The 13,481-nt window shown below is 40.4% G+C and overlaps 1 long non-coding RNA gene across 1 annotated transcript; it reads left to right on the forward strand.

The window, feature by feature from the left end:
• The first annotated feature begins 1,030 nt into the window (after positions 1-1,030).
• Positions 1,031-8,040, forward strand: LOC142786717 (uncharacterized). The gene is made up of 3 exons (XR_012889131.1): positions 1,031-1,100; positions 2,108-2,170; positions 7,864-8,040. It is a non-coding gene; the product is annotated as an uncharacterized LOC142786717 (long non-coding RNA).
• The last annotated feature ends 5,441 nt before the right edge of the window (positions 8,041-13,481 follow it).

Consider the following 13,481-nt stretch of genomic DNA (forward strand, 5'->3'; position numbering starts at 1 on the left):
TACATACAAGCCATGATTGCAAGCCATGATTGTTAAGTAAATAAAAGTACTCGTAACATTTGCATCGGACAACTATATCGTCACCCTAATTTCTAATAAGGCTCATGTTGGCCTCTAGTAATGTCGTAGCCTGAATGTGTTACTCGTCTCGGAACCACCGACAAAGACTTTGTGTTATGACAATAGCGTTGTAGCTTTCAACATTCGTTGATACAGGCAGAGGGATCTTGAAAGTATAACACAAAATTTGTATACACGAAAGCAAATCCTAGTTTGCTAAATTGTTAGAAACCACAAGTTTCCACATTTTCAAAATGCTGCCAAGAAGACTATTCTTCTAGTTTACCATAAAAAAATACGCGGTCGTAAAAACATCTTTGAAAATTCTGCAAGATATTTGAAATTGCCCGACAAAATGTCGCACATTCGAGTAGGCTTTCGAAGCACAAGGCTGAGAATATTTGCTAAAACATTCTTGCAGTTTTACAAGTCGAGCAAATTATTTTTTTTCGGGAAGGTTTTAAATAAACTTTTTCACTACTTTTCGTCTTAACTACAGGGCCTAATGATATTCCTCCATCTTCAAATATGGAGCCGTAATTATTATTTATTGATTTCCATGGCAGAAGATCCATGTTGGACGAATCATTGTCTACGATTTGTATCATATTTTTGTTCGACGCAAGTGAGCTGCGTGAGATGTGTTTTTATTTGAGTGACAGTTTAATTACCGATTAATTAATGAAATTTTTCTGAGCTATTGTTTCTTTTATTATCACATCAAATTGTTCGTGTCTTTTCTTAAATAGGTGTGGAGGGAATATGAAGCGTTATTAGTGTTTCTAAGAGGTTGACATTTTAGTCATATATAATTTATTTCAATTTTTGTATGCTAATATACCCATCCATCTAAATAGCATTGTGTTCAACGACTGTGGCATGTTATCCGGTTAATCTATCTGTTGATTGTTTTTCAAGGTGACCTACATTATGAATGCTTCCCTTGGCTAATCACTGTATATAAAAATGCGGGTGATTTGTCTCTTCAGAACACCACATACTTTCACGATTACTGGCTGCTGCTTTCTGCAGTACTTAAGGTAAGAAACGGAACCTTGCATTTATGAATATAATTTTATTTGTTCTGCTCTTAATTACGCCTTTAGGACATAATTTCAGTATTTCCAATCACAATATGCTGAAAAGCACGCTCATTATTCTCTCCCACTCTAGTGGTACACATAAAAATCTCACCATCATGGTCAACACAATTGTATTTTAATGTGGCTACTCCAGTGTTTGCCAGATATATTTCAGAATAGAAATTGCTCGAGTTATTTAATCATCTACATGAAAAAAATGTTGTTAATATTAGGGCCGTATCGTAAGGAAGGCTCAAATTCTTAGTTCATATATGGTCAATGTTAGTTCGTTGTTCAACCGAGATCTTCTCTTCGGTACATAAGCCCTGAGGAATGCAATGAGCGCGCTATATTGAGACGTTCAGTTTGTAAATCAATCAATATTTACCAGACAACTCACCGAAAACAAATCAAGATAATGCGGTGTAATTTACTGTGCTTGTTTTAAATATTCATGTAGAATACGCAATCAAGGATTTGACTTCACGCAGTTTACTGAAGTATACGATGCCAGTGATGTAATAATAAATAGAAGCAGTCCTGTGTTATCGAGCTCACTGTTTAACCGTTGGCTTTGAGTAAACCTTCTTCACTATTTCGTATAATGATATCATTCTTTTTAACCTGAATTCATTTAATTGCTTTGGGTTATATAACACACTGGCGCCAAATTATGGAATAAACTTGATTTCCTAAAAAGGCAGACCAAGCATCAAGAAAGACTACCATCCTAAGGGCGTGATGCTGCCCCGTTCAAATTCCAGAGAATTCTTCACGGTTCAATCTTTCCCTGCTTTAAATTTTCATATCCAATAAATTAGGTACTTTATAAATCACACTTGAAGTCCATAATGTTGTTCTCTATTCAATATTCATTAGGTATAGTTTGACGTTTTACAACGTTTTCATTGACTTAATTTTTCTACGACTTTCCTCAAAAATTTTTGAATGTGTGCTTTTCACAGGGGACAACATCATGAGAGATTGCCAAGATATGAGTCTCACTGTTCTTATCGGCACTGTCTTAGGTAGAAATTTTCCGAACTATTCTTATTTCCACCTTGTGTTATTATGAAGACCATTTTGTATCGCGTAAGATTAGGAATGACAAATGTTAGTTTTAGTAAAAATTTTAAAGACACCTCCATAAGGTTGCTTTCGGAAAATTCAATTTCAGGAACCTCACACGAATGTGTCCTGAGAAAGACTAGTCACGAGAATGAGTGGCGCGAAATTCAATAAATATTTAGCGTTGTGCCATCTCTTTTTTTCCTGCATTACGCGCCATAAACGAAGAAAGATAATGAAGATCAGCAGCATCTGGCTGAAATGTGCATATCGACGAAACAAAATCGACATCATTACTACAAAAAGCAAGGCCGTAAATTAGCATGCGTGTCTTTGACAACAATAAATGTTTTCGAATATAATAAGTAAAAAAAAACAGATTCCACGTACTGTTGGTATCGATGATATGCGAAGCACGAATTAGAAATGTTGATGTGTAACTTTAAGGTCAGCACAATTAGGAGGTGGACGTAAATTATTCCGGACATGACTTACATGCCACGATTATTATGTTTGTAAGTGTAATTCACCTTCGTGGTCTATTCACGTCACGTGATACAAAATTTAGTGTCACATGACAGGATATGTGGAGCTAGCGAAACGGCTGTGTGGACGCTATGAGCTCAGCATGTTGTCATGATTTACATCACACGCACGTCATGAATATCATGTTTGGACGTGTCATTTACCTTCATCGTCCATTTACCTAATGCGATAAAAAGTTTAATATAGGTGGAACGAGCCAAAGAGCCGCGTGCGCGCTGTGAGCGTAGCATGTAGTCATATTTTACATGACATGCATGTCTAGATTATTATGTTTGGACGCGTCATTTACCTTCATCGTGCATCACGTCACGTAATAGCCAATTGGATATATGTAGAGCCAGTGAAACGGCCATGAGCACGACATGAGCGTAACATAGAGTCATGTTTTACGGAACATGACTATCATGTTCGGACATGTCATTTACCTTTCTCGTCTGTTCACGTCGGGTGATACAAAATTCGGTACATACGCTGCCAGCGAAACGGCTAAAAGTGCGTAATATGTGTAGCATGTAGTCATCTTTTCCATGATTTGCATATCCAGATTATCATCTTTGGACGCGTAATTCAAGTCATCTAATGGGCAACTAATTGGAAGTATGATTTGAATGTGTCAATAACATCATATATTACCAAATGTCGTATGTGTGGAGCTAGCGAAACGTCAAGGAGCACGCTAAGAGCGTAGCATGTAGTCACGTTTTACATGACACACATATCTTGATTATATGTTTGGGCGTGTCATTTACCTTCAGCGTCTATTCACGTATTCTGATACCAAATTTTGTATATGTGAAGCTAGCAAAACGGCTGCGACCATGCTAATAGTGTAGCTTGTAGTCATGTTTTACATAACATGCAACTCATGGTTGTCATGTTTGAACGTGTCATTAACCTTTTTCATTCATTTTCGTTCCGTAATACAAAATTTCTTACATTTGAAGCTATCAAAACGACCATGAGCACACCATGAGCTTGCCGTGTAGCCATGGCTAGTCATAACATGAAAATCATGACCTGCATGTCGTGATTACCAGGTAAGGGTCTGTGATTTCTGTTTGTGAAACCGTCACGTCGTATAATACTACTTTTCCTAAATGTGTGAACGAAACCACTTGCGATGGCAGCAAGACTATGAATCCTAAATTAGGACATTCATGACATACATATCATGATTTCCATGTTTTGACTAGAATTTTATTGTTCCTATACAGTCATGTTAAGTAATATCAATATTCGCACTGATACCATTTTCGAGACGGCAGGAGAGATAAAAGTCGTAGGCTGTTTGATGGATGCGCTCGAAGTCGTCGAAGTTGGCTAAGAAACGTTTCGCATTTAAAGTGGCATTTACCACACATAGCGGTTGGTATAACTCGATAGTGAAACGTCTCTTTAGAGAGCTACCGGAGCATTTATGTGCAATACCGCAGGAACAGAAACAAACTACAAAGTCACTTTAAGAACGGCAAGCAGCTCAAAACTTCCAAAATCAAAAATCTATATGGGAGCCGACAGATAGAAACACGTAGTGGGATAGTCAGGTTGAACTCTAGAAGTGCCTTGGACGAGCTGGCCAACGTTTCAATAGAAGAACCTATCTTCGGCAAAGGCACCTTGTCATCTTTCGCGTGTTAGTTTTAAGAAAGTTAAGAGTGACGTCATCTTCTGGTGGTGGCACGGGTCCCTGTTGGCCATTGCCGTCTTGAAAGAGAAAAACTATTGATCTGAGGCATGCAGTCGTCATTCACTTCAATTTAAAAATATTCTTGGATAGGGTAGGACAGAAAAAGAAAAGAAGAAAAAAAAACTAGAAAAATAAGAGGCAGAAAAACACGCAAACTAGGAGGGGTGCGCTGCAAAGCAGTCTCCGCTATAGACACAAAAAATTTAAAGAGCTTGAAAGTTCGAAATCCGCAGACGGTTGCCGTGTCCGGCCACTACAAAAGGTTGCCGACGATAGCGGTTTACACCTGTTCTCAAAACACTATGAGTGCTACTCCTAACAAGAAACGTGGTTACAATAAAAGAGGGGGTGGAGAGTGGGGAGGCGGCGTATTTTTATATGCCAATATGCCGAAAGTAAGTGATGTCGGATGGGGTCGGAAGATCACGTGTTTAATGTGGACAATCATGGACGAAAATATCTTTTGGGTATCCTCGTCGGTGGCCCACTCAGCGAAATTGCCTAAAAATTTATCGCCATGTTGGCTGAGAAAAAGGATAATTAAGAATGCAACGGAAATGAGCAACGACAAAAGACAAACAAAGAAAAAAAGAAAGAAAAAACTGAATGGATGAGGCGGGGTGGGAATAAAAGGGACGCTAATGGTAACAAACGGGGAAAGAACGGTGGCAGCGTGGAGGTGACGTAGAGAACTTTCTATGTTGGCAATGAATAACGATGCGCGGCGGGATTGGTTTTAAAAGCGAGAAAGAAAAGCAGTGGCTGAAATTTCTAGAAATCAAAAGCTTCGTAGTTGTATATAGACACAAGCATATCTATATTTAAAATAAAAAAATGAAAGAGAATAACAATGGTAAGATATGAAAACTAGGAGAGATTTTATGTAATACTAGTTATGTCTATTTGAGGGCTGAGTGTACCTGTCTTTGTAAATATTGCTCCAATTGTGCTATGGCCTTAGAAACTCCAAATTGCCGCACGCTGCATTGATTCCTGACGGGTGTAGCGACTGAGCGACTGAAATTTGTGTATTAAATATTATTCCGTGCATTTAGTTTTTCGAGGTGACCGTAAATTAGTCAGTAGAACGTGGAGCTATGCTTGGTCGACATTGAGGTCCTGTGGATTGAAGTGAGCGGCTACGACTTTTGGCAAAGTGTGCTTTGTGTCGGCACGGTGGCCTTTCAGTCTTACAATAATTGGCTGCCCAGTTTCGGCTATATATTATTTCCGCCAAATGCCACACTCGAGACAGTATTGTAGGTTGGTACAAGTAGAGGTGAAGCTCGATGCCACATTGTGGATGTAATCAAATGTTGTGCTTTTACGTTAGTTGCCAGCTGTATATGTTTGCAGGTATAGCATCTCAGCCAGCCACAGGGGCCAGTCGTTGTCCTAGTTTTTGCTTTAGGTTTTGTGCGAACAAGCATATCCTTGCAGTTAGGTCGCGTCTGTAGACGACCTAAGGCGGTTCGGGAAAGCATTTTAAAAGTTTCTGGTTGGTTTTTGAAATTGAGTAATAGTTTGTGAGGATGTTGTTCATCTTCAGGAAAGAGTTAGAAAACTTTGTAGTGAGAAGAGGCGTAGTTGTTGTTGGTGTGCTTTTAGAGCATGGTTGTAGTGCTTCATTGCGGTACAGTTCCAGTGCGTCCGTATAGTCTTTGTAGAGGAATGTGCAAGGTTTGTTTCTTTCTCTTATAGATCATTTTAGGGTGGTAAGTCTGTTTACGTAATCTTCGTTTTTTATGCATATGCGGCGCAACCTTCTTACCTGACTCTTGAAAATGCACTGTTTACAGTATCTCTGGAGGTAGCTTGTATATTCCAAGTATTGTTGCTTGTCAAATGTTTTTTTTACAGAGTTGACTTTAGTACAACATTTTCAGGATAAATGGTGGTGTATAGAAGGTTGATGCGCTTAGTCGATGTATCAGAGGTGAACTGTATTGTTGTATGAAATGAGTTTAGCAATGAAAAGAATTCATCTAGGTTTTGCGCCCATGTCCCCATAATATAATTATGTCAGCTAAGTGCCGAAGGTACTTGTCAGGTTTCTTGTTACAGTGAGACAGGATTTCGGTTTCTAGAATTCCCATGAATATATTCGCTAGGTGGGAGCAAATGAGGTACCCACGCTTTTACTTTTATTTGGAGGTAGTAGTTTTTCTCGAATTCTAAACAGTGATGTAAAAGCACTAATTTTAGAAGTGCTAAATATATTTCAGTACAATGTTGTGCGTTCTGTTCGAATATTGTTAGCTCAACTGCAGCAAAGCCCTCGGGGATAGGGATATTACCCAATTTATTTATTGCGAAGGTAGCGAAACGGCCGCTAGCGCATCAAGAGCATGGCATGTAGTCATGTAGTTACATAACCCGCATCTCATGATTATTATGTTTGTACCAGTCACATACTTTCGCCATCCATTCACGTCCCGTAATACCAAATTCTGTATATGCAAAGCTAGCGAAATGGCCGTGAGCACATCATGAGTGTGGCATGTAGTCATGCTGTTACATGGCAGCCATGTCATGATTGATATGACACATGTTGTTACATGACACGCATATCACGCATGACATGAAACGCATGTCGCGTGTGTTCGCCATGCAGTCATGTCAGACCATACCAGTTTTGCAACATATCAAGTGAATAAAACCACCGCAAGAGCATCAAGACTATGGCATGTATATCATGACATTTATCACATACATATCACAATTTTTAGGTTAGGACTAGTCAGTTATGTTCGTAATACAGTCATGTTATATCATACCAGGTTTGCTATCGATACCAAAATCTAAACGGCCAGGAGAGCTACAAGTCGCAGGCGGCTAGATAGATAGATAGATAGATAGATAGATAGATAGATAGATAGATAGATAGATAGATAGATAGATAGATAGATAGATAGATAGATAGATAGATAGATAGATGGATGGATGGATGGATGGATGGATGGATGGATGGATGGATGGATGGATGGATGGATGGATGGATGGATGGATGGAAAGATGGATGGATGGATGGATGGAAAGATGGAAAGATGGATGGATGGAAAGATGGAAAGATGGATGGATGGAAAGATGGAAAGATGGAAAGATGGAACGATACGATCAAAGTCGCTAAACTTTGCCAAGAAATGTTTCGCATTTAGAACTTATCTTCATAACTGCGAGGTGGAGGCACAGCCTTTTCGCTAAGTAGGCGTACATATGATTACGATCTGAAATAGCTGTGTAGCTAATTTAGAAACGAACACGATTCAGTACGCTGCGTTAATATATCTATGTACGATTCAACCAAAGGGCGTACGCTTATGATATTGCCTGTTTTCTTACTAATATACTGATCATTTCGTGCTGTAAACGTTCACGTTACACCACGCGCGACCATCATGCATTTGTTTTTTTTTTCAGCGGCGCTAAGTATGTGCCCTATTGCAACCAGCCTGGAAGTCATGTTCAGGCCGCGCACAGAAGAGATTGAAGATGCAGCTCAATGAGCCACCGAAACATTTATGTTGAGTTTGCCTGTTCAGCAGACCCTAAACGAAAGCTGAAATGAGTCTTGAAATAAAGCGTTGAGCCTGAATATTTCTTGTTGTTTTACAATTATTTAGGTACTTTAATATTGTAATGTATTTATTTGCTTATTGTTTATTTATTCATATTCTTCTGTATACGAATTGAGGTATGAATAAGATTCATAAGGAACTGACCTGAAACGACGAAAGCGCTTAGATTGCAACCGGCAATCTGTTGCGTATACTATATAACTGCTGCGTATCCTATATAATGGGTATTCAGTCAGATGTTCCTGTACACGAGCGTAAAGTATGACACTGTGTCAAGAAAACTGCACAATATGTTCGCAAGCATTTATTAAACTCCCCCATTTATTAATTTCAAACGTTATACCTACCCGTGGCAGCCCAGTGCTAATAAAAATAGTAAAGTTTCCTGTTAATAGCTAGAAAAGTTTGGTAGATCCTTCGACTTAATAAATACTCAGCCAACTATGACGCCAGATGCTTCTTAGCTGCATTGTTTGATATGCAGCAATCGTGACAATATTAAGCTAAACTTAAACAAACAATAATTGCATACATTTCACCAGAATTTTACCGTGCTACGTGGTTGCGCATACAAATGCGAATAAAATGAAACAACATAATGGCGTTCAAAACAAGAGTTGATTTTCTTACTGCAAGGCTGCGACCCGGTATATGAGTGTTTTTCGAAACTGGGAGTATGCTAGAGTACGAGTGGGCGAATATTCGAAGATTTCAGATAACATATCGAGTAATCTCTTCTTCCTGTCGGTACTTGAATGAAATTGTGAATATTTTAATGAGAGGATATTTTGCTAATAAGTAGTGACGAGAAATGACCCAGAGAACCAGACAATGGAGCAATGAGAAGTAGCATGTTTTTTTTTCATTACTCAAGAGTTGCATGCGAGTAATGTACATAACGACTATCCATGCTGTACTGAATGCGTTTTCACGCGCTTTTGCTTGACCCGCCAGTGTTTTAGAATAAGAGAGTCTCACTATACCCTTACTTTCTCCGGGATAAATATAACAATGTTTAGTCACAAAACTTTCACGAGATATCTGCTATAATGTTAAAAATATAGGCAGATCTCAAGTACTGTGAGAATTGATGATATGCAAAGCACGAATGAGAGAGGTGTATATTCATTTTAACATCAGCACAATCCTATCGCAAAACCCATGGCACTGGCCCAGCGCCATACCTGATTACTGGACAGGTGTGGCGCTGAAACTGGGACAGTGCCACGTTGCACGAGGCACGCTGACACTGCACAGTGGGACAACCACTATCGGCAGAAATCTGGCTTTTAGTTTGTGTTTTTAAATTCTTGATCGTGCGCACATCGTAATTAGGGCTGAAACACGCGCGCAGTAAAAAAAGAAAACTATGAAAAAAGTGAGTGAGCCAGAGTCGAACCTACTACCTCAACAAAACACACATTTTCAGCTTGGCACACTGGCCACTACTCTACACCTGAAAGACGAAAATTATTGCATTTTTTCATCTGAAAAGAAATTCACGTATCTAATAATTTGATTATGCCGTTTACACACGCAGTGCTTCGTCTCTTCGTGCTCGCACGAAACAGGTGATTGTTAGCTTAGTTTTTGCGGGTTGCGTTGCATCACATTCATATGACACGTTTTGCCGCAAAGCTTGTTAGCGTAGCTTCAGATTTGTCACGACAATCATAGTGACTCGCTATGCGGCTAGTAATAAATATGTAGAAAACAGTGTTCATCTGTAATGCTCACTGAACACTGTAGACTTTGTGCCTTGATAGTTTGGAAGTATTTTGCGTCCTACTCATTTACGTTACGCGTACGACATCCGCAGTACTTCACTCTAACGTAAACGACTTCTTCGCTTAGGGCCGTACTTCTTATGCCAGGGCTGCTGTGAAGATCGTAGAAATTCAGTTAGAAAGAGTCTGGTAATCGTTTAAGTGTAGCTTAGATCAAAACAGACCAATGAATGTTTATATTTTCACCTTCTGTATCGCAAACACTAGGGGCACTGGCCCAGCGCCAAACCGATTACTGGACCAGTGTCCAGTGTGGCGCTGACTTTGGGCAACGTTTTTAGATATGGTCAGTTGGCAAAGCGCGCGGCTTTCCGGCGGTGCGGAGCAGCATACTGCAATCGCCTACCAGACGGTGGCGCTGCGGTAGCGTTGAGATCGGTCTTGCTGCGTCGTCTGTAATTGCTGGAAAGGCGCTGGCAGGAGTCTACCACGTCGTTTGCAAGCACAAGCGTAACTTCGCTCACACTTAATCTCGCTTCAGCAAAAAAGTGCTTTTGCGTTGTATCTCAACGTTTTAACCAGAAAAGAAAACTGCACACACACACAAACGAGAGAGAGAAGCAAGGAGTGCACAGTGCCCTTACCTTTCTTCGTTCTGCGTCACATTGTAACCAGCGCTTGTTTTTCGCCAATGCGCGTAAAAATTGTTCCAGGATCCCATAATGCCCAATCATATTCCAACTTTACTATAACACGCATTACACGGCCGAAATCTCCTGCAAAGCCTTGAAATTCGACAGGCAAGAAATCAAGAAAAACGGCAGCATATCCATGGAGTGAATGATGGAGAGTGGGGCGAAGCATTCGTCCATCCATTCATTCTTGCTTCCGTCTGTCCATGCGTCCGTCCGTGCGACCGTCCATGCGTCCATCTGCCCATCCGTGTGTGCGTTTGTTCGTGTGTCCGCGCCTGCGTTCGTCCATGCATCCGCCCCTGCGTCCGTTCATGCGTCCATCTAGCATCTCTCTGTGTGTCCATTCTTCCATCTATTCAACACTCCAAGTACCACCATCTCGCATCTTTTCATCATATACTCCCTATATAGAAGCACTGCCATTCAGTGGACAATCCAAGGACAAAACGTGATGTGGCACACGCACACTTTCTCGCGGCTTGCGCTTCGGGTGTACTTCCCACCTTTAACCACCTCGAGTTCAAGGTATATACTAGTTCACTGTGTTCATGGCACTGCGGCTCAACGCTCGCTAAACCATTCTAAAACTAAGGAGGTTACACCCAGCGAGTATAATGTAGCAACCTATTCTTGTCAGATAGTGCTCAATGTACATGCCAATGGCTGCTAATGGGGGTCGCAGCGTTCGCGTTAACTAAAAACCAAATCCTCCTGTCTCTCATTCCCCCTTAGAAGCCATTGGCATGTACATTGAGCACTGTCTTTTATTGTTCAACGACGCACAGAGGATTTCTCTCCCCGGCACCACCTGGGATGTCAAAATGTTATACTTGTTACACATTACAATGGCTACGAGGGACGAACGAGTGCCGCTATAAGGAGCATTGAGTCAAGTTGCCCTTTGAGTCAGTCGAATCAAGACTGTTCAAACGTGGTGTCGCCAACATGTGCATTCAGGATGCCCTGTAAATCAGCTTGATAATTTTGTTGAAACCTTGTCACATGCTGGGTTGTAAGCACACTTTGGAAATCTGCGCCAGATACCTTGGCGAATGAAGACTCTTAGCAAGGCTATTCAGTCGTATTAAAAATGTGCAGCGTGATCAAATAAAGTAGTAAATACTGAAGTTCAGAAACAAAGATGTTACTTTAGTTTTTTCTCCATTTTCATGAACCTAGCACATTACACGCGTAACCAGTTCTTGCGTGCGCTGTGCCAGAAGGTCTACTTTTTTCTAAATTATTATAGACTGTTGGGAAAATCTTTAGCAGCCAACACAAACGGTAGATGTTATTATGGAACTCACGCAGCCTCCCTGGATAAGACTGTAAACTTCGAGGCCGCGCATACGAAATCTGACACATCTTGCCGCTTTTCAGATGATCAAAGACCAAGATAACAGCGAGGAACATCGGATCCTCTGTTAGGAATTGCCCACAGATCAGCCACCGGCACTAGTCTTGGTTTCTCAGCTGGCCCAACCTCATCAGCCACGCAGATCTACGGGACAGTTGCTTTGATCAATAAATGAGATAAGTACGTCTCAAATGCGATTTCTTTTTCAGAACCAGTCGTAACAAAAAAGAATACGCAGTAATGCCAAGGACGTATAAGAGATGTTCTCAGAGGTAACTGTATTGTAAACGTGCGTATAAAAAAGTGGAGGGAGAGATCACGTGCCACTGCCAGTATCAGAAGCTGCTATCTTCGAGCAACACGTCCGATTCTGCCACTGAGCTACGGTGGCGGCCACCCCTCTGTACTTTTCTTGGCATTATTGTCTGGTCTCTCCTCATCAACATTGGTCTAACAAAGAAAACTAGCAGGTAAATTCACAGCTTCCAGAAGTCATAGCGAGGGTCCCTTTCTGGCAGACTTGATGCCTAGATGTTGTATGCAGAGGTATCTTCGTTTATATACTATCTCGTAATAAGAACACGAGCTACATGACACCGAACTGGCGCAAATACACTGTTCGAGGCTTGCCTTAATGGCAGCGGAAGACGCTACCAGACGGGTTCACGTTTAAATGCCCATATATACCCTATAAAGTGGACGCGGCTCGACCGCCACCATGCCTGAGTAATATAGCTTTGGATGAATTATTGGAAGGCCTCACATTCTAATCCCGTCGTTCGCAAGTAGCCATTTTTTCCAATTTTTATTGTTTACATTCGTAGAATTACTTCTAATAACATATTCTATACTTTTCTTGCAATATGTGTCTGTTTATCCTGATATATCATCTTACGAAGATAACGTGCCCTTAAATTTGCGTATTTTTGAGTGGTTGACTCAAGTACAAAGGCTGCTTGCTGCAAAGAGATTGCAGCAATTTACTGCACTTTTCAGGCAGGCACGTGCTCACGGAGCATGCAGTATTGTGCGAACAAGCCCGGTCGCACTCATTGTGAGTTTCCGCTATGCTGAGGCATAATCATCAGGTGTCATCGTTTTCATACAACGTCGTTGTAACAGGGTGAAAATAAACATTAGTATACAAGTTTAAAATACCGATAAAAATTGTAAATATAGAATGATGTAATCTCGGTAGTCAAGCACTCTAACAAAACTTGTGTTCACTGTGGACACAAAGAAGAGATTCATTCGTTGCAATAGCGCAGCAGCGACCTGACAAAAAAAGATAACAAAGTACTTGAATATGACATAATCCGGAAAGACACTCATTCACTATTAAAATATAAGATTTAAATAGACGTGCAAAACGCGAAAGCGATTAGTTTTTATTCATAAAGCCATTCATTCAATACGCATCATGATATGGTATTTTTATCTTGAAGAAATTATAACAGAAGATTCATGACAACAGCTTTTTTGGTAGCTCAACTAAACCTGGTAATAAAACTCTCGCAATATTATTATATAAGAAGAAAGATCCAGAGGCATGTAGCGATTCATCAGTATTGCGGGCCAGCTGCTATAAAAACGCTTTATCTGACTTGTACTTGCCAGGGAGAATGTATGAACAAGTTATATAGTGATACATGGTTTTGTCATAAGCTGGCAGTTTCAACCG

The sequence above is a fragment of the Rhipicephalus microplus genome, unplaced genomic scaffold (assembly GCF_043290135.1).
Source record: "Rhipicephalus microplus isolate Deutch F79 unplaced genomic scaffold, USDA_Rmic scaffold_28, whole genome shotgun sequence".
Classification (NCBI taxonomy): Eukaryota; Metazoa; Arthropoda; class Arachnida; order Ixodida; family Ixodidae; genus Rhipicephalus; species Rhipicephalus microplus.